The sequence below is a fragment of the Gopherus evgoodei genome, chromosome 7 (genome assembly GCF_007399415.2).
Source record: "Gopherus evgoodei ecotype Sinaloan lineage chromosome 7, rGopEvg1_v1.p, whole genome shotgun sequence".
NCBI classification, from domain to species: Eukaryota; Metazoa; Chordata; order Testudines; family Testudinidae; genus Gopherus; species Gopherus evgoodei.
Genome location: NC_044328.1, coordinates 80,446,231 through 80,466,786, shown reverse-complemented (window position 1 = coordinate 80,466,786; position 20,556 = coordinate 80,446,231). Strand labels below are relative to the sequence as shown.

The following is a 20,556-nucleotide window of genomic DNA, read 5'->3' as shown; positions in this document are numbered from 1 at the left end:
TTGTCATCATGCAGAAGAGGCCTGAATTTAGGTTGCACGAGCAACCCTACTTCTAGCATTTCCTAACTTTCGGAGGCTTCACTTTGCAACCTCTAACCTATACAAGGTTTTGGGTTTTTTTGTGTATAAGCCCCAATAAAACTGATACTTGCTCACAAAATATCTACTGTTCATTTACTCCTGCAAGTGTTTTGTTTTAACTTTGAATACTGCATGCTACAGAACACTGGGTCAACTGTGGTATTTAGAAAAAGCTATCAAGTCTTAATTTTAAGAGAATACACCATAGCAAACTGCTTTTTAAAATACTTGCAGATGAAGTTGGGCAATTCTACTTTTGTTGTGGTTTTTTGGGTGGGATGATCAGTCCCTCGATCTGCTGGTAATACCCTACTTATACAGCCCAAAATGCCGTTAGCCTTCTTGGCAACTAGGGCACACTGTCGACTCATATCCAGCTTTTCATCCACTGTAATCTCTAGGTCCTTTTCTGCAGAACTGCTGCCTAGCCATTCGGTTCCTAGTCTGTAGCAGTGAATGGGATTTTTCCATCCTAAGTGCAGGACTCTGCACTTGTCCTTGTTGAACCTCATCAGATTTCTTTTGGCCCAATCCTTTAATTTGTCTATGTCTCTCTGTATCCTATCCGTACCATCCAGCATATCTACCACTCCTCCCAGTTTAGCATCATCTGCAAACTTGCTGAGGGTGCAATCCACACCATCCTCCAGGTCATTAATGAAGCTATTGAACAAAACCCGCTCCAGGACCAACCCTCTGGGCACTCTGCTTGATACCAGCTACTAACTAGACAAGGAGCAATTGATCACTACCCGTTGAGCCTGATGATGTAGCCAGCTTTCTATCCACCTTACAGTCCATTCATCCAGCCCATACTACTTTAACTTGCTACAAGAATACTCTGGGAGATCGTATGAAAAGCTCTGCTAAAGTCAGGAAATAACACGCCCTCTCCTTTCCCCTCATCCACAGAGCCAGTTATCTCATCAGAGAAGGCAATTAGGTTAGATAGGCATGACCTGCCTTTGGTGAATCCATGCTGACTGTTCCTGATCACTTTCCTCGCCTCAAAGTGCTTCAAAATTGATTCCTTGAGGACCTGCTCCATGATTTTTCTAGAGACTGAGGTGAGGCTGACTGGCCTGTAGTTCCTCAGATCTTCCTCCTTCCCTTTTTTAAAGATGGGCACTACATTAGCCTTTTTCCAGTTATCTGGAACCTCTCACGATCGCCATGAGTTTTCAAAGACAATGGCCAAGAGCTCTGCAATCACATCCGCCAACTCCTTTAGCACCCTCAGAGACAGTGTATCCAGCCCTATGGACTTGTGCTCGTCCAGCTTTTCTAAATAGTCCTGAACCACTTCTTTCTCCAGAGGGCTGGTCACCTCCTACCCATACTGTGCTGCCCAGTGCAGCAGTCTGGGAGCTGACCTTGTTTATGAAAACAGAGGGAAAAAGGGAATTGAGTATTTTAGCTTTTTCCATATCCTGTCACTAGGTTGCTTCCTCCATCCAGCAAGGGGCCCACACTTTTCCCTGACCACCTTCTTGTTGCTAACATACCTGAAGAAACCCTCCTTGTTACTCTTAATATCTCTTGCTAGCTGCAACTCCAAGTGTGATTTGGCCTTCCTGATTTCACTCCTGCATGCCTGAGCAACACTTTTATACTCCTTCCTGGTCATTTGTCTAATCTTCCATTTCTTGTACGCTTCTTTTTCATGTTTAAGATTGGCAAGGATTTCACTGTTAAGCCAGGCTGGTCCCCTGCCATATTTACTATTCTTTCTATGCATTGGGATGGTTTGTTCCTGCAACCTCAATAAAGATTCTTTAAAATACAGCCAGCTCTCCTGGACTCCCTTCCTCCTCATGTTATTCTCCCAAGGGATCCTGCCCATCAGTTCCCTGAGGGAGTCAAAGCCTGCTTTTCTGAAGTCCATAGTCCCTATTCTGCTGCTCTCCTTTCTTCCTTGTGTCAGGATCCTGAACTCAACCATCTCATGGTCACTGCCTCCCAGGTTCCCATCCACTTTTGCTTCACCTACTAATTCTTCCCAGTTTGTAAGCAACAGGCCAAGAAGAGCTCTGCCTCTAGTTGGTTCCTCCAGCACTTGCACCAGGAAATTGTCCCCTACACTTTCCAAAAACATCCTGGAGTGTCTGTGCACCGCTGTATTGCTCTCCCAGCAGATGCTGTTGCTAGATGGTCTCTTTATGGAGCTGATTCCTACATTCCAAGGCCAGAAAGGCCAGAGGACATCCCCAAAATAATTTATAGAGTAGACCCTTTAGAAAATCACCCAATCATGATTTAAGGCCATGGCTACACTAGAGAGTTGCAGCGCTGGTGAGGGGGTTACAGTGCTGCAACTTAGGATGTGGCCACACTTGCAAAGCACGGCCAGCGCTGCAACTCCCTGTTGCAGCGCTGGCTGTACACCCGGTCGAGCCTCGGGTGTAGGGATTCCAGCGCTGGTCAGCAAGTGTGGACGCCCACCAGCGCTTTTATTGACCTTCATGGTATAAGGAGGTATCCCAGCATACCTTAGAAGCCTCTCTGGTAATCATGCACACTCCACTGCCCTGGGCTCAGCTGACCCCACCTTTAAATGCCCCGGGAATTTTAAAAATCCCCTTTCTGTTTGCTCAGCCAGGTGTGGAGTGCAATCAATCAATCAATCAGCGACCATGCCTCCATGCCCCAGACGAGCCCCAGCATGGAACAATTCCGAGCTGCAGGACCTCATCAGTGTTTGGGGTGAGGAAGCTGTGCAAGCACAGCTCTGCTCCAGCCGGAGAAATTATGATACTTATGGGCAGATATCACAGTCCTTGCTGAGAGGGGGCCATGAACGGGACGCGTTGCAGTGCAGGGTCAAAATAAAAGAGCTGAGGAGTGCTTACTGCAAAGCCCGTGAGGGAAATTGCTGCTCAGGAGCTGCCCCCACAACCTGCCGTTTTTACAAGGAGTTGGATGCCATACTTGGGTGTGACCCCACTGCCAATCCTAGGAGCATGATGGAGAGTTCAGAGCAGGGAGAAGTGGGGGAGGGTGTAGAGGAAGCCAACAGTGAGGCTACTGGCGTGGAGGGAGACACCCCGGAGTCCCAGGAGGCATGCAGCCAGGAGCTCTTCTCAAGCCAGGAGGAGGCTAGCCAGTCGCAGCAGCTGGAAGTTGCTGGTGAGGAAGAAGCTGCGGAGCGTGCTTGGGGTAAGCAGATTTTTATGTTTTGGGAGAGGAGGGTTTGGGTTATGGCTGCCTGCATGCATGCCTAAACGTGGAATAGCCCATTGATTTGCTCTATCACGTCTCTGTAATCTGCCTCGGTAATCTCTTGAAAAGTTGCAGCCAGAGCGTGGGCAATGTGCTTTTGCAAGTTTATAGGGAGAGCCACCGTGGTCCTTGTCCCGGTAAGGCTAACTCGTCCGATCCACTGTGCAGCGAGGGGTGGGGGGACCATGGCTGCACACAAGCAAGCTGCATAGGGACCAGGGCGGAATCCACATTGCTGTAGAAGACCCTCCCTCTCTTCCCAGGTAACACGCAGCAGTGATATATCTGGCAGTAGGAAACCCTGTTGAGAATTTAGGGATACTTGAGTGCAGGGCGCCAGGTTCGCGGTCCCCCCACAGCCCCGCGGTGCGTTCCGGTCTCCCCACCCCCTTTCCAGCAGGCAGCCAGCCCCGCGGTGCGGTCCGGTTTCCCCCCCCTCCTTTCCAGCAGGCAGCCAGCCCCGCGGTGCGTTTCCCCCACCCTCACCAGCAGGACGGCATTTACGTGGACCGCCCCCACCACCAGCAGCTCGCCACCTTCCTGTTCATTACTGTCTCCTGTGCAGGACACCAGCTACCTCCTGTACCCAGTGCAGATAAACCCCAGTGACCCATCGGTCAGTTCCCCCTCCCAGGTGCAGTTGGGGCAGAAACACTCACCCCATTGCTCACCATGCCTTCGCTTCCCTGGCCTCTCTGTGTTATGTTAGGTATGTGGGAAGGATGCTACAAAAAGTCTAAAAACTCCTTCACTGTGTGATAATAAACAATGTAGCCTCTGTGTATTACATGTTTCTATCTATGTTTTTTTTAGTGACCTTGACTAATGCAGCCGGATCACCGGCCTCACGTCGCTTGCAGAACTTGAGAAAAAATTCGCGAAAATTGAAAGAAGAATTGATCAAAGCAGTTATGATTCACTACAACAGAGAAAGTAGGAAGACGCAGGAATGGAGAGAGAAAATGTATGAGTGGAGGCAAACAGAAAGCAGGAGAAAGGAATTGGCTACCAAAAAAGCCTCAAAGCAGATGATAAGCCTCCTGGCTCGCCAAACTGAGTCTTTCGAGTCTCTCGTAGCCATGCAGGCAGATCTGTACCATGGTAACGCACACCCCTCCCAAAGCTCTCTTTCTTGTTCCCCAGTATTTGAACAAAACACCTTTCTCCAGCAGCCAGTTTCTTATTACCCCCAGCTACCCCCAACACCTGTACGATCACCTACCAGCCCTGACAACTACAATTCTTACCCTGTGCACTCCATCCCCATTACCCTGCAGCATAGTAATCCTGAAGTGCAGCAGACATTGAACAGTAATCCAAACAGGACATATTCAAACCTTTGAATGTACAGTCCACCACCCTAACCCCCCTGGCCTTTTATGTACTGTACTTTGAATAAAGGATTTTATGGCTTTTACAATACGTTTTATTATTGCAGGAAATGCTAAATATTGTACCCCAAGGTAGAAAGGAGCACAGCAAAGGCACCAAACATTACTGTTGGCTCTCAGCATCAAATTGCTCCCTTAAGGCATCCCTAATCCTTGAAGCTCTTTCCTGGGCCTCTCTAGTAGCCCTGCTCTCTGGCTGTGCAAATTCATCCTCTAGGCGTCGAACCTCGGAGGTCCATTCCTCACTGAATCTTTCACCCTTCCCTTCACAAATATTATGGAGGGTACAGCACGCGGATATAATAGCGGAGATGCTGCTTTCCCCCAAATCTAGCTTCCCATAAAGACACCTCCAGCGCCCTTTCAAACGGCCAAAAGCACACTCCACAGTCATTCTGCACCGGCTCAGCCTGTAGTTGAATCGGTCCTTGCTCCTGTCAAGCTTCCTTGTATACAGTTTCATGAGCCATGGCATTAAGGGTTAAGCGGGGTCTCCAAGGATCACAGTGGGCATTTCCACATCCCCTACTGTGATCTTGCGGTCTGGGAAAAAAAGTCCCGGCCCTCAGCCTCCTGAACAGGGCACTGTTCCGAAAGATGTGTGCATCATGCACCTTTCCAGGCCATCCTGAGTAAATGTCAGTGAAACGCCCACGGTGATCCACAAGCGCTTGCAGAACCACGGAGAAATACCCCTTGCGATTCAAGTACTCTGATGTCAGGTGGGGTGGGGACAGAATAGGAATATGCGTCCCATCTATTGCCCCTCCACAGTTAGGGAAACCCATTTGTGCAAAGCCATCCACAATGTCCTGCACGTTCCCCAGAGTCACAGTTCTTCTTAGCAGGGTGCGATTAATGGCTGTGCAAACTTGCATCAGCACCATTCCAACGGTGGACTTTCCCACTCCAAACTGGTTCGCCACCGATCTGGAGTTGCCAGCTTCCAGATTGTAATAGCCACCCGCTTCTCCACTGGCAGGGCAGCTCTCAATCTCATGTCCCTGCGCCGCAGGGTAGGGGCGAGCTCAGCACACAGTCCCATGAAAGTGGCTTTTCTCATCCAAAAGTTCTGCAGCCACTGCTCGTCATCCCATGCTTGCAGGACGATGTGATCCCACCACTGAGTGCTGGTTTCCCGAGCCCAAAGGCGCCGTTCCACGGTGCTAAGCACGTCTGTTACTGCCACGAGCAATTGAATGTCTTGAGCGTCAGGCGTTTCAATATCATCGTCTGACTCCTCACTGTCACTTTGCAGCTGAAGGAATAGCTCCACTGCCATGCGTGATGTGCTGGCAACATTCATCAGCAAGGTCCTCAGCAGCTCAGGCTCCATTTGTAACAGAAATCTCAGAAATCGCGCTGCAGACTCACAATGCCGCCAAACTGCTCGGAATGTGCAGCAAAGCACCACGGGGTGTTGGAACAGGAAGCGGAAAGACCCGCACACTTCCTTCCCCTTCCCACAAGCCACAGCGCCAAAATGGGACGAGGTGCTCTGTGGGATAGCTGCCCACAATGCACCACTCCCAACAGCGCTGCAAGTGCTGCAAATGTGGCCACACTGCAGCGCTGGTAGCTGTCAGTGTGGCCACACTGCAACGCTGGCCCTACACAGCTGTACGAACACAGCTGTAACTACCAGCGCTGCAAAACTGTAAGTGTAGACATGGCCTAAAAATGGCCAGTGATGGAGAATCCACCACAACCCTCAGTAAAATGTTCTAATAGTTAATTACTCTCACTGGGAAATATTTACATCTTGTTTCCAGTCTGAATTTGTCTAGCTTCAATTTCCTGAAACTGACTTTATCCCTATGTCTTATGTTTCTAAGCGCCCATGCTTCAGGGTTTCAGCTGGCCACCTGCAGGGGCCAGGAAGGGATTCCCCTCCCTGTCCCCAAATTTATTCTGGTGTTTATCTCCTTCTTCTGACGGATCAGGGATGGCTATGTCTGGAGATTGGACAGGGAGGAGGAGGGCTGTGAGGCATGCCTCAGTTTCTATCCATACACTGCACTGCTACTGAGTGAGTGCAAAAGGGTTAACAGTAGGGGGAATTAATACACTCATTAAAGAGCTGGCTCAAACTGACCCACATCAACAGAGGAGCCAACAAGACAAAGAGGCGCCTCAAGGTCTGAACAATCAACACCTGACAGCAGGAATCCCCAGCAGGAGGGACTTGGGAACTAAGATGGGGAACAAGATGTCAAGTGACTGGGAAAAGTGGCCTTTTTAGAGGGATTCAGGAGCCCAGACTGGAGAAGATAAGAAAGGGTGCCAGAGATGGAGCCTGGCTGGTGCATCACAGCACCAGTTTGGCCAGGGTGGATTATGGGTTAATTTCTGTCTCTCTTTGCTAATTTAAGACTACAAGATTGCGTGTGCCAGGTGACTAATAAATGTTTACCTTCTCTTGAAAAGGCTGCCCATGTCCCTGTAAATACTCCCTGGGAGCACTGCATCCTTAAGAGGCACAATACAAGTCTCCTACAGGAGGTTGGAATGGCAAGATTTATTTCAGGGAACCAGGGAGAAAGACAGGAATTGCTGGTGTCAAAGACTCAGTCTTGGAATCATGGAGGCCATGGGCCTGTCCCTGTGGAACTGTGTAGGTCCTTGGGTCCTGGCACACTGAAGGCTTAACTCCCAGCAGACTGGTTACAGGCTGAGGTCATAGACTAAATTCTGCGATTCCGTAATAATATTACAATGATTTCCCTGTTATTGTGGGGGCCTCAGACATTTGTGTACCTTATTGCCTTGTATTCTCCTCCTATGGTCCATATCAAGCCCCTATGGGCTGTAATTTTGGTTGTTGGATTTAGTGTGCAGGTGTTGGGTGGTGACAGTGGTCTGTGATAAGACAGGTCAGACTTGATCTGGTGGTCCCTTCTGGCCTTAAACTCTATGACTATGAGGCATGTTTTCTATAATTCTTTAATCATTCTCATAGCTCTTCTTTTGAACCCGCTCCAATTCAGCAACATCCTTCTTCAATTGTAGGTACCAGAACTGGGCACAGTATTCAGCAGAGGACGCACCAGCGCCAAATATAGAGGTAAAATAATCTCTCTACTCCTACTCAAGATTCCTGTTTATGCCTCCAAGGATCATGTTAGCCCTATTGGCCACAGCGATGCATGGAGAGCTCACATTCAGTTGATTATTCAAAAGTCCAGACTGTTTCTGGGCTAGGAAACAGTCCAATATTGCTGGAACATGTGATGTCACGGGAGACAGTTGCTGCTGAGATGCTCAAACAGAAAACCTCTTTCACTTAGCTTCATAAGTCAGTCTGGTTGAGGATTTCCTACACTGGAGCAGAATACTTTCAATTTCAGCTGACATTTTTTTCTTGGAGGTCAGCCAGCCAGCTAGCCAGAATGCAGGCTGTCAGATGTAATGAAGGTGAGTCCAGGTGTAGAATCTGGGTAAGTAAGGTGATGGGGGCTGTGTTAAGACATGCATGGATACAAATTCCAGAACCCTTGACCCATATCATCATCAGTCCCAGGGCTAGCATCATTAGTCCTGCATCTTGCCTTGGTTTCCTCAGAACCCTTGATATACTGGGTATCAGCAAGGGCACTGGAACAATGTGTATAACGGGGGTACCGAGAGCCATTGAATCAAAGTGTAAACCCTGTATATAATGAAAAACACGTCAAGTCAGGGGGTGCTGCAGCACCCCCCACACTATTAGTTCCAGCACCTATGGGTATCAGCAGAAATGCATGCATTAATCCCGTGACCATGTGATAAGAAAAGAATCTGTCTGTCCCCTTCCTATGTGACATTTTCTGATCTGAGGCAAATGGGTCTATTTCTAGAAGTCTCCACTTGCAAAAGATGTCTGCAGGACAGTCTTTGACAGATCTCTCATGGTTGTCTGACAACTGCCTGCCGAGTGGACCTGCCAAGGTGTTCTGAAAGCTGAAAAGGTGCAGCGTCACTGGTGTGGTTTCATTTGGAATGCACCAACTCCAGAGCTGATTGGCCCCCTGAGAGAGTGGCGACAATCTCAATTCTCTTTGTCTGTTGATAAAATTAAGAGTGGTGGTGGTGTCTGTCAGACCATGGGTTTTGGATCCCTGAGTAGCACTAGGAATGTCTTGTATTCCAAGCAGATGGCTTTGAGTTTTAGGATGTTTATGTGGCGACTAGCTTCCTGAGGGGACCACGAGTTCTGAGTTTGAAAGCCATCTAGATGAGGTCTCTTATCTCTGAGGAAAAGCATCTGTCACCAGAATCTTGGTACTAGAGGTGTAGAGAAGATACTTCCTTGCACCTGAAGAGGGCCTTTCTACAGTTTAATGAGATGACTTCTTGTGGGGCTGTGACCATGATACCCATGTGGTGCCTGCTGGCCAGATACATTGATCTGTGTGAAGCCTAGGCAAAGTCTGGCACACTGCATCACACAGGTGCATGAGGCCATGTGTCCCAGAAGCGTGAGGCATGCTCTTACTGATGTCTTTGAGTGAGCTTAAAGTTGGTTGATGAGGGTCACTATCATTTGGCATCTTTGCTGTGGAAGGTAAGCACTCAGTGACCTAGAATCTAATGCTGCTCCTACAAACTCTGCGCTCTGAGTTCAAGAGTGGATTTTTCTGTTGGCTTTAAGGCCCAGTGTGGTGCTTTAGAATTATTTAATTGAATTGAGTTGCTCACCTGTTGTGATGATCTTCCTCAGATCAGCCAGTTGTCGAGATATGAGTAAACCTGGATCCTATGTCTCCTTAAGTGGACTGCTACAACTGCAATGCAACACCTTTGGGGCTTTGGAAAAGCCAAATGGCAGGACCCTGTAATGAGATGTTCCTACCAGAGATCAGAGGTATTATCTCCTGTGGGCTGGATGAATGGCTATGTGAATGCAGGCTAAGACCCATGAACCAGTCTTGAGAATTCACTGAAGGGATTATAGAGGTCAGTCACCCTCCTGAATTCAAAATTACATTAATTTGTTGAGATGTTGAAGGTCCTGAATGGGATACCAACCGAGAAAATGAGAAAATAATGAGAAAATAGTGCCAACAAAACCCTTGCCCCTGATAGTGCTTTCTCCAGTGCTCTAAGATGCAGAAGCAAGTCCACTTCTTGTTTTAGCTCATGGAAAGGGTCCCTGAAGCTGGGGAAGGGATTATGGGGTAGGAAGAGATTGGAATTGGATAGAATACCCCTTGTTTACAATTTCCAAGAGACTCCTTGGTCTGAGAACATCCAAGTCCAGGTTTTCTGAAAATAAAGTGGTGGTTGCCAAAATTGGGGAGTTGAGGGGAGGTAGTTGGAAAGGAAGAGATCCTTTGAAGATTGTGTCAGGCTCTCAATACTGGTGTCAAATCTGTTGCCTAGCAGAAGAGACAGAATGTGCAACAGTAGAGAAAGAGGGTCGCTATCACTGGAATCTCTGCTTCTTCCTTGGTGGCTCCGGGTCCTTTGACACTGGGCAGAGGGACGCTCCCTGAGGGAAGCCTGTGGTCTCGCTTGCTTCCTTCTTGGGGCTTTAACAGCTCAGAGAACAGAGGTTTGCCCAACAATCCTTTAAGGAATGGAGGGCTTCATCTGCCTTTGATTAAGCAGCTCATTGCCCTCAAAGGTAATATTTGGATCTCCCTGTAAATCTCTGAACACTGGAACCAGGAAGATCTCCTCCTGGCCACTGGTGCAGATACAGTATGTGTCACTGCAGGCTATCAGCCGTCCTCAGACATGATGCTCTTTAGCTCCCCTTGGTGTTCATGAGCTAGCCTGTCCACAAATGGAGATAATTTGTCCCAATGATGATAATTAGTAATTAGCCCCTCCACACACACACACACACATACGTCTGGAGGCTGGCAGACAAGAGACTGATTCTGAAAAGTCCAGTCTCTTTGGGTCTTTCTCCCTCAGTGTCGATTTGGGAGGCCCCTGCAGCTTCAACCTAGTACTAGGTAAGAATAAAATATTCAGATCCCTTGGAAGGAACATTGTACCTCGTCAGCTCACTTGGATGTGGCCAGAATGCATGCTAGCATGTGCCACAGGTCTTTTGCAGGTTCCAACTTTTGCTTATAGGTATGACAGGGTGCACGATGTCCAGGAGTCTGAGAGGTTTCTCTTCAGCCACTTCCAGAGTTTCTGCCGTGCACCTGATGAGCTCTTGGAATTCCTTGTAGTCATCAACTGAAGGAGGTATTGAGGGACTCATTGCCTTGTTGGGAAATATGAGACTGCAGCAGGAAACAAGCTGTTGTTCTCCTTGTAGATGCTGTTGTTAGTCTCTTGCCTTTCCAAGATTTGCCCTGCACTAGCTGATCTGGCTGTGATAACTTATATTGCCTCTTTGGGGAAGGGAGCACACCCTAGTGGTGGCCAAAGAGGCAGACTTGTGTGAACAGGACTAAACCCCTGGGGCATAGGCACTGGAGTGGGACTCTCGTAGGAGACACTAGAATGTTCCCTATGAGCCTTAGGTCATTCTCTGCTGTCCCTTATTGACTCCTCCCCAGAGTCTCTTCTCCCCTTGGGTAGCACAGTGGAAGTCAGGAAACAAAGTATGTAAGAGAGGAGTCCCTATTGTGCTTCAAGGGGGATGACAAAAGGAGTACATCTGTTCAAAGCCAGGGCCCATCCTGTCAGGAGTGCCATGGCTCTGTTGTGCTCTCCCTAGCTGGGCAGGTCTGGTATTGCACGCAATACCGGAGATATTTCCTTTGCCTACTGTACCGACATCTCAGTAGAAGGTTACACCACCCTCATCCCCTCGAGAAGCGGAGACTCCAATACCAGGCCCACAGATAAATCACCCTATATGTATATGGCCTTAGTACTGGTACACTGATACTGAGCACTGTGAACACAGTTAGGAGATTGCCGTGTGGTGAGGGATCAGTACCAGGAGAGTCCACCAGTTGAGTTGGCACTGCAGGCACCCTCCCAACACTCAGTACTGGTGCACCAGAGGAATTCAAAGTAGCCACCCCGTCATGTGTCAGACCAAGCCTTGGGCCCTGATTCAGTAGGCACTAGAGACAGTGACCTAATCCTTGTTTCACCTCTGGATTTGAGTTGTCACAGGCTGGAATGGTGGCAGATGACTGAAATCTCTTGGCTGCCATAGCCCTGGGAGCTCAGGGTGGAATCCTTGCTCACTGGAGCACTTGTGGACAGGGAAATGACTGGAGAACTGAGATTTAACTATCTCCGAGGAAGCGTGCAGAGTGTGCTTCAGGGAAAACAATATTAGGTGCGCTTCTCTAGCTTTTTGAGTCCACTTATAGGAGGAGACATGTTACATTATCTCTCTCCTAAACAGAGCAGACACCTGGAGTGTAAATCATTGACACTTCAGAGAAAGGACAGGTTTTAAACACCAGGGATTTCATTTCTGCCATTTTGCTAGAGCCCCTGTACAGGGGAGTTTCTAGCCTAAAAATCAGAACCTGACTGTAAAGAATAGCGTGTGTATCTCCAACAGTGAACAAGCCCACCAAAGCACCAACACTAAACAAGCACAGAGGGGAGTGAAGCAGCCAGAAACTGCTTTGCTGCCATGGGTAGTAAGAAGAACGTGAGGGATGGCTGGGTCAGCTCCACTCTTTATGCCTTTAGGTATGGGGGACGAACAGACACAGCACCCATTGACACTGCCAGCCCAAAGAATCTGATTTCACGTGCCTGGGACATGAGTACCAAGAGAGAAATCAGAACGGAATCCATGTGGGTAATCATGGAAGAATGCAGTTAGGGCACGCATATCATCTTTACTCTGCCCTGTAGTGACACCACTGGTGGGGGAGAGGAGTAGGGGAGGAAGACCCCCTAAATTTGTAACAATGAGTTTAACCTGGAACTACAAACACTAAATTGCCTTAATAATGACCGCATATAGTGCATGGTTACACTGTCATGGTCCTAATCTGGTGTCCAACATGTGGAGAAACAGAACTGAAGTATAAAGGTATCACACTGATGCACTTAAACCAACAAGCTACATTTTGTGTCTCATTTAATTGTAATTGGGTCTCATCTTTGGTCTAAAGTATTACCAAGTCAGGTGAGATCTGAACCAGAAACCATGAGAACACTGTACAATTGTAAGGACAAAAGTTTGCACAATTCAGTGATCCCAATCAAGTTCACAGTACTTTCTTTCCACCTTCTGTAGGTGGAATTGAACAAGGTGAACCCAAACTTGATTGATATCTTGAGAACAAAACAGACAGGAACCAATATATCAAGAAGTGAACCCAAATTCACACATCTATTTTAGTGTCCCTATGACTCTTTGGAAAAGAAGCTAAGTCCAGCCATAGCTTATATAAGATGATGCGAGAGAGATGCAAAGAGGCAACAGAGAAAATGATCCTGCCTTCCTGCATCCCAACTATTGTGTACAGGTTGAAGTTTCTTCAGTCATTAGATTCACCAGCCTTGCTGTGCAAACTGGATACCATTAATTTGGGCTTGAATGGAGACTGGGAATGGCTGAGCCATTAAACACGTTGAATCTATTTCCCTATGTTAAGTATCCTCACACCTTCTTGTCAAACTGTCTGGGGTGGGCTATCTTGATTATCACTACAAAAGTTTTTTCTCTTAACTAATTAGCCTCTTAGAGTTGGTAGGGCAACTCCCACCTTTTCGTGTTTTCTGTATGTGTTTATATATATCTCCTCAATATATGTTCCATTCTATGCATCCGATGAAGTGGGCTGTAGCCCACGAAAGCTTATGCTCAAATAAATTTGTTAGTCTCTAAGGTGCCACAAGTACTCCTTACCTTACTGTTCCACACAAGCCAAGTGCCAATAGTGCAGGCATTAGAGGAGGGAAAACATAAGCACAAAGGAAGCATAAAAATGAAAAATAAACAAACCTATGTTAAAATGCTTCCCACACTGAACATTCTGTTGAGCCTTGCCCTCAACATATTGATGCCTGGTATACAGGTAGATCCTTGAAGAGAGATAATCCAGAAGGAGCTGGTTAGGCCATATTGATCTAAAACAGGTTGGAAAGACCTACAATGCACTTTGTATTGTGCCCAAAGTTGGGCTGGAGAGGATGACGAATGCCACCTTTCTCACAATGTGCGCACCACTGAGAACTGTTGATGGAAGATGGACTCTTAGTTGGGAAGGTGTATCTATCACCTCCAGACCTCAAACCACCATAAAACAAGGAACATGTTCCATCTTCAGACATCTGTAGGGAATTTGAGCCACGGCTCTGTAGTTTCTCTCATAGTGCCTTCAGCCTGCATCCTTCAAGAAATCTCAGTAACATTACTGTCCCACTACTTGTCATGGCTTATGGGGATCTCTTGCTGCTTTGAGGAGGACTTTCAAAAGCACCTCAGATAGTTAGGATAATGAGTTCCATTATCTTTCAGTGGGACTTTGCCCAGAGGGTTTAGGACCTTCTTTCAAAAATCTCCCCCGTTAACTATTACACACACACACACGAAATTGACTAGTCTACTCCAAACATTGCTACCCTACATGCTATCCTGTGTTCCCTCTAAGCTGTGCAGTCAGGCAGCTGCCCAGGAATGATTCAAGTGCCACGCACTTGATTAGCAGAACCACACACATCTGGCTGTGGGTGTTCAGGTGCCCCTCCCCCCACTGCTCTGTGGCCACATTGCTCCTGCCCTCTGCCTTGCAGCCCCTGGCCAGCTGCTCCCGGGACCCTCCTGCTGGCTGTGCAGGGCGGGGGGATGCTGATGTCAGGGTGTCTTCCTCCCCCAACCCTGTATCTCATCTCCACAGAGCATGGGAGCGGGGCAGAGCTCAGGAGCAGAAGAGCTTCTGAGGTCTGAACGTGCCTTCCGAGCCATGAGTGAGTGCCTTCAAGAGACACCACACGGTCTCTCAGAGACTTCCCCAGCAGCCAGCACAAAGAGTCTCTCTCTCTCACACACGCACAGTCTCTCAGTCTCTGTCTCTCACACTCACTTCCCAACACATATTTGCATTATTGTTGTTGTTACTTCTTGGTACTTCCTGAAATGCACACATATTCTCTGTAATTTTATTCTTTCAAAGTGCTGTTCTTTTAGTTTTTGAGTGGTCTATGCATTGCATAATTTTTATTTCTCTCTTACACTTAAATTTAATTGTTTGAGTAGTGAATTATAAAATGCCTAACCTGTCCTGGCTGGAGTAATTATCCCTATTGTAACTTTTTAAAAATATATAATATATCTAGGTTTTTTGTTTCTACTGGTGGCGCGCATCTGCACATATCTCAGTGCACATAACAAAATGTATTTCGCAGAGGCATGGAAAAATTAGAGGGAACATTGATGCTATTCCCCTCTGCAGCACTTTGGTGCCAAGGTGATAAGCACCTTAGATATAGTTAAGACAAAATAAATAATATCTACATACCTACATTTATGGATCTTCACACTGAGTCTATACAAGCATCCACAAAATAAGAAATAAATCAACTTAGTATAAGTGCCTTTTAACTTGCCTTAAGATAGACTTCTGTCCTGACACGCTGAGAAGGAATTTTCCTCCAGGGTAGATTGGTAGAGGCCCTGAGGGTTTTTCACCTTCCTCTGCAGCGTAGGGCACAGGTCACTTCCTAGAAGATTCTCTGCACCTTGAAGTCTTAAAACCATGATTTGAGGACTTCAGTAGCTCAGACATAGGTTAGGGGTTTGTTACAGGTGAGATTCTGTGACCTGTGTTGTGCAGGAGGTCAGACTAGACGATCATAATGGTCCCTTCTGACCTTAAAGTTTATGAATCTATGATGCTCTTTCTTCATATGAAGGTCCTGCTAACACATAAGGCACATCCTTCACAGTCTTAAAGCAAGACAAAAATCTTAGCTACCAAGTGGCCTGAAGGAACAAGATGCCAAAGACCGCATCACTTAGGAAGGGGTCTTGTATTATGTCAATAGCTGAAACAAGGTTTTTCTTATTTTACTCATAGACTTTAAGGTCAGAAGGGACCATTATGATCAACTAGTCTGACCTCCTGCACAACGCAGGCCACACAATCTCACCCATCCACTCCTGTAGCAAACTCCTAACCTATGTCTGAGTTATTGAAGTCCTCAAATTGTAGTTTGAAGACCTCAAGGTGCAGAGAATCCTGGAGGAAAATTCCTTCTCAACCCCAAATATGGCGATCAGTTAAACCCTGAGCATGTGGGCAAGACTCACCAGCCAGCACTCAGGAAAGAATTCTCTGTAGTAACTCAGATCCCACCCCATCTAATATCTCATCACAGACCACTGGGCATATTTACCTGCTAATAATCAAAGATGAATTAATTGACAAAATTAGGCTATCCCATCATACCATCCCCTCCATAAACTTACCAAGCTTAGTCTTGAAGCCAGATATGTCTTTTGCCCCCACTACTCCCCTTGGAAGGCTGTTCCAGAACTTCACTCCTCTAACGGTTAGAAACCTTCATCTAATTTCAAGTCTAAACTTCCTAGTGTCCAGTTTATATCCATTTGTTCTTGTGTCCACATTGGTACTTAAATAAGCTTAAATAATTCCTCTCCCTCCCTGATATTAATCCCTCTGATATATTTATAGAGTCATCATATCCCCCCTCAACCTTCTTTTGGTTAGGCTAAACAAGACAAGTTCTTTCAGTCTCCTTTCATAAGCCAGGTTTTCCATTCCTCAGATCATCCTCTGTACCTGTTCCAGTTTGAATTCATCCTTCTTAAACATGGGAGACCAGAACTGCACACAGTACTCCAGATGAGGTCTTACCAGTGTCTTGTATAACGGTACCAACACCTCCTTATCTTTGCTGGAAATATCTCGCCTGATGCATCCTAAAACCACATTAGCTTTTTTAACGGCCATATCACATTGGCAGCTCATAGTCATCCTGCAATCACCAATACCTCCAGGTCCTTCGCCTCCTCTGTTACGTCCAATTGATGTGTCCCCAATTTATAACTAAAATTCTTGTTATTAATTCCCTAAATGCATGACCTTGCACTTTTCACTATTAAATTTCATCCTATTACTATTACTCCAGTTTACAAGGTCATCCAGATCTTCCTGTATGATATCCCGGTCCTTCTCTGTGTTAGCAATACCCCCCAGCTTTGTGTCATCCACAAACTTTATTAGCACATTCCCGCTTTTTGTGCCAAGGTCAGAAATAAAAAGGTTAAACAACATTGGCCCCAAAACTGATCCCTGAGGAACTCAACTAGTAACCTCCTTCCAGCCTGACAGTTCACCCTTCAGTACGATCCTGATCGAAACCCAACTGAAATCAGGGGAAAGGCTTCCCCTTTAACCAGTTCCTTATCCACCTTTCAATTTTCATACTGATCCCCATCTTTTCCAATTTAGCTAATAATTCCCCATGTGGAACCGTGTCAAATGCCTTACTGAAATCGAGGTAAATTAGGTCTACTGCATTTCCTTTGTCTAAATAATCTGTCACCTTCTCAAAGAAGGAGATCGGGTTGGTTTGGCACGATCTACCTTTTGTAAAACCATGTTGTATTTTGTCCGTTACCATTGACCTCAATGTCCTTAACTACTTTCTCCTTCAAAATTTTTTCCAAGACCTTACATACTACAGATGTCAAACTAACAGGCTTATAGTTACTCGGATTACCTTTTTTTCCCTTTCTTAAAAATAGGAACTATGTTAGCAATTCTCCAGTCGTACGGTACAGCCCCTGAGTTTACTGATTCATTAAAAATTCTTGCTAATGGGGCTTGCAATTTCATGTGCCAGTTCCTTTAATATTCTTGGATGAAGATTATCTGGGCCCTCCGATTTTGTCCCATTAAGCTTTTTGAGTTTGGCTTCTATCTCGGATGTGGCAATATCTACCTCCATATCCTCATTCCCCTTTGTCTTCCTACCATTATCCCTAAGCTCCTCATTAGCCTTACTGAAACTGAGGCAAAGTATTTATTTAGATATTGGCCCATGCCTAAATTATCCTTAACCTCCATTCCATCCTCAGTGTTTAGTGGTCCCCCAATGTTTTAGCTCAGCCTCTGCAGTAAAACACATCCTACAGATGTTTACAGATCCATAAGAGAGGCATGGAGTAGACTTACCTGTGGTCTGCACTGCATGAAATATTGACTGGCAAAGGATTTCACATTGCTTCACTTTTCAACTTTTAAACAATCCAGTCAGTGAATATTGCACAGCGCTTGGGGAGAGCTGAATGCTGTTATTCAATGGGAGTGAACTGGAATGTTGCAAGCACTGGTGTGCAACCTCATTTCCACAGGCAGGGGCTACAGTCGCAATTTAAAAAAAGAAAGCTCTTATCCACTCCACCCGGCACTCAGCATAGGCCTATATTATGTAACTGAACGTCAGGCAAATATTATATTCTATGGTGTTTTCCAGGAGAAGGAGAAATGCTCCTCAAAAAAAGTGAGGGAGAAGATTGAGCAGAGCAGGTAGCTGCACAGCTCATCTGGTTGCAGCAGGTTAGTTTGGAACCAAGTTGGCTAAATTAGTTCCTTTGCTCCCTGAGCTAGCAGGGCAGAGCACAGCTCCTTAGCAGGAGGGTGCACACCTCACCTGGCAGGCAGGCAGAGCAGCAATATTGATGGGCTCTTGTCCTTAGCTGGGGAAGTGTCAGTGAACTATACAGCCTTTGGAGGAGGGAGATCCCAAAAGACCTCCCACGCAATAAGGGAAGACCTCAAACGAAGATTCGAGGAAAGAGACAAAAGCTGAGACTGAGGGAGACTGATAGAAGGAAAAGACCCAGAGAAATGTTAAATACTAGGAGAAGAATGAATCAGTTTCTCAGCTGGTCAAAAGCTGCACAATGTGATGAATTCCCCTTAGCATAAGGAAGATCACTCTAGTGCACAAACCTTAAATCGTCCTCCTACGCACAGATGAGCACACACTGCAGCCATATCAGAACAGGAGTACGGGTATATACATAGGCATCTGTAGGATATCAGGAAGTACAACTCAACTAACCAGCAAACAAGACTCAGGCCAATGGCAGATCTGTAACACTGCTCAACTAATCGCTTCCCTTTCTCAGGCAATAAAACTTCAGTGACACAGTGATCTAAGGTGGCAGTTACCATGGCAAAACAAGCAGGGGTGAACAATCAGGTGACCCAGCAGCTCAAGATCCATTGAAAAAAGAGGCTGTGAGTCAGCTCATGACAAATGCATGTAAGCAACTTTGAATCAAATACAACAAAAGAAATCAACAACATTGCTGTTTTATTTGAACATCCTATCCGATCAACATACAGCCCACTGACAGCACCTTTTACCAGCCCACTGGGCTACGGAACATATTAGTTCACGATTCTGCCTGCCCCTCAACTTGGTAGGAAGATTTATGGGAGGAATCACTTCACAGGGACAGACACCTTCCTCCCACTCTCCAAATGAGAACAAGCAATACAGGAGACTCCAAAGCACACTGCCAGAAATCCTTATGGTTTAAACCAGGACATTTTGAATACAGAACACAACAGAGGGACACTCTCCCTTGCAATATGCAAAACTGCAAAACACCCCCTGTGCTGAATACAATTAACAAGAAAAACAGGGTATGTTTAATGCAAACCAGAAAATAACATGCTTCCGTTTTTTATCCCAGGACGCAGGTGCCAAGAGGAGAGTGTGACCTGAATGGAGTCTTTTCCTGCTCTCCTTGCGTGTGGGATATTGGAGTTTACACAGGATGCTGAGGATCTATAACCTGAGCACACTTACAAACATTACCACCATCACACACAACTGCAGGAGACAGAGTAACCTGGGAAGTGTTTCCTTTGCTGAGCAAGTAAAGGGCAGAATGCCTTACACCCAAGAGAAATATTAATCCTAGAAAAGGTATGTAGAGAAGTCTGGTCTCCAATTATGTAGAAAACATTTCTTCAGGTTTACGGACCAACCAGTGGCCCCTGCAATTAACACCTCCTGCCAACACTAGACAAAATTCATTTCCAAAATTCACTTCTATGCTGGGTAACAATCCCCCACATAGACTGCAATATGCATCTTGTCATGCGCACAATTTGCCCCCCCCCAAGACCACCACACAAGTGCTACAGATATTTACAGGCTGAAATTAAGCAACAAATGCATTGGGGTAATTATAAGTCTTCCACAATCAATGTTTTTGGAGCTGAGCATCATAAGTTATTACCAAATGCCTTCAAGGCCTGTAAATCCTAACCCCTCTACCTCAAAGGATGTAAATGGCAGAAAGCAACATAGCAACCCATTGCTCTTCCAACAGCCACATGGATTTTAACAAACAGCTGCAGTGAAGTTCCTGTGATCGTTACTAGGCGCTACATCGCAGATATATTAGTTTAATGAAAGGATAAAGAAAGAGGGACACACAAGAGCAGAAAAACTCTAGATGTTGATTTAATATTCTGATCTCGCCAATTTGGGGTCTGCTCAGGTAAAACTAAGGGCCCTCTGCTCCCCTCTGGTGCATGGCAAAAGGGGAAGGAAGCAAGAGCGCATTAGAAAAAGAAATGGGAACAGGGGTCGTTGCAGTAGAAACTGGTAGCTCTTTGGTATGTGCCACCTACATGGAAACATGGATCTCTCTGCAAAGCGAGAGTAAGTCATGGAACAACCAACCTAGCATGTGCCCACAGAACTCCAGCATTATCGTAAGTCTGTCCTGGAAATTAATGCTAACCGTCCCTCCACAACTTCCAGACCTCTGTAAGGGAGCAGAAGCGAATAGCAGGCAAGGGTCAGCCACTGACAGAAGGGCACACAAAATAAGTATGCTGCCAACATTTCTTGGGGTGAAGGGCCTGGGAGAAGTTCAGTGGGGCAGGTACTATGAGTACTGTCAAAATCATCCATTTGCCCCAATTTTCCATTGGTTCTCCTGTCC

General features: G+C 46.4%; 1 protein-coding gene across 1 annotated transcript in view; it reads right to left on the bottom strand.

The window, feature by feature from the left end:
* The window catches only part of RBM6 (RNA binding motif protein 6), a 135,553-nt gene that overhangs the window by 57,414 nt on the left and 57,583 nt on the right, over positions 1-20,556 (bottom strand).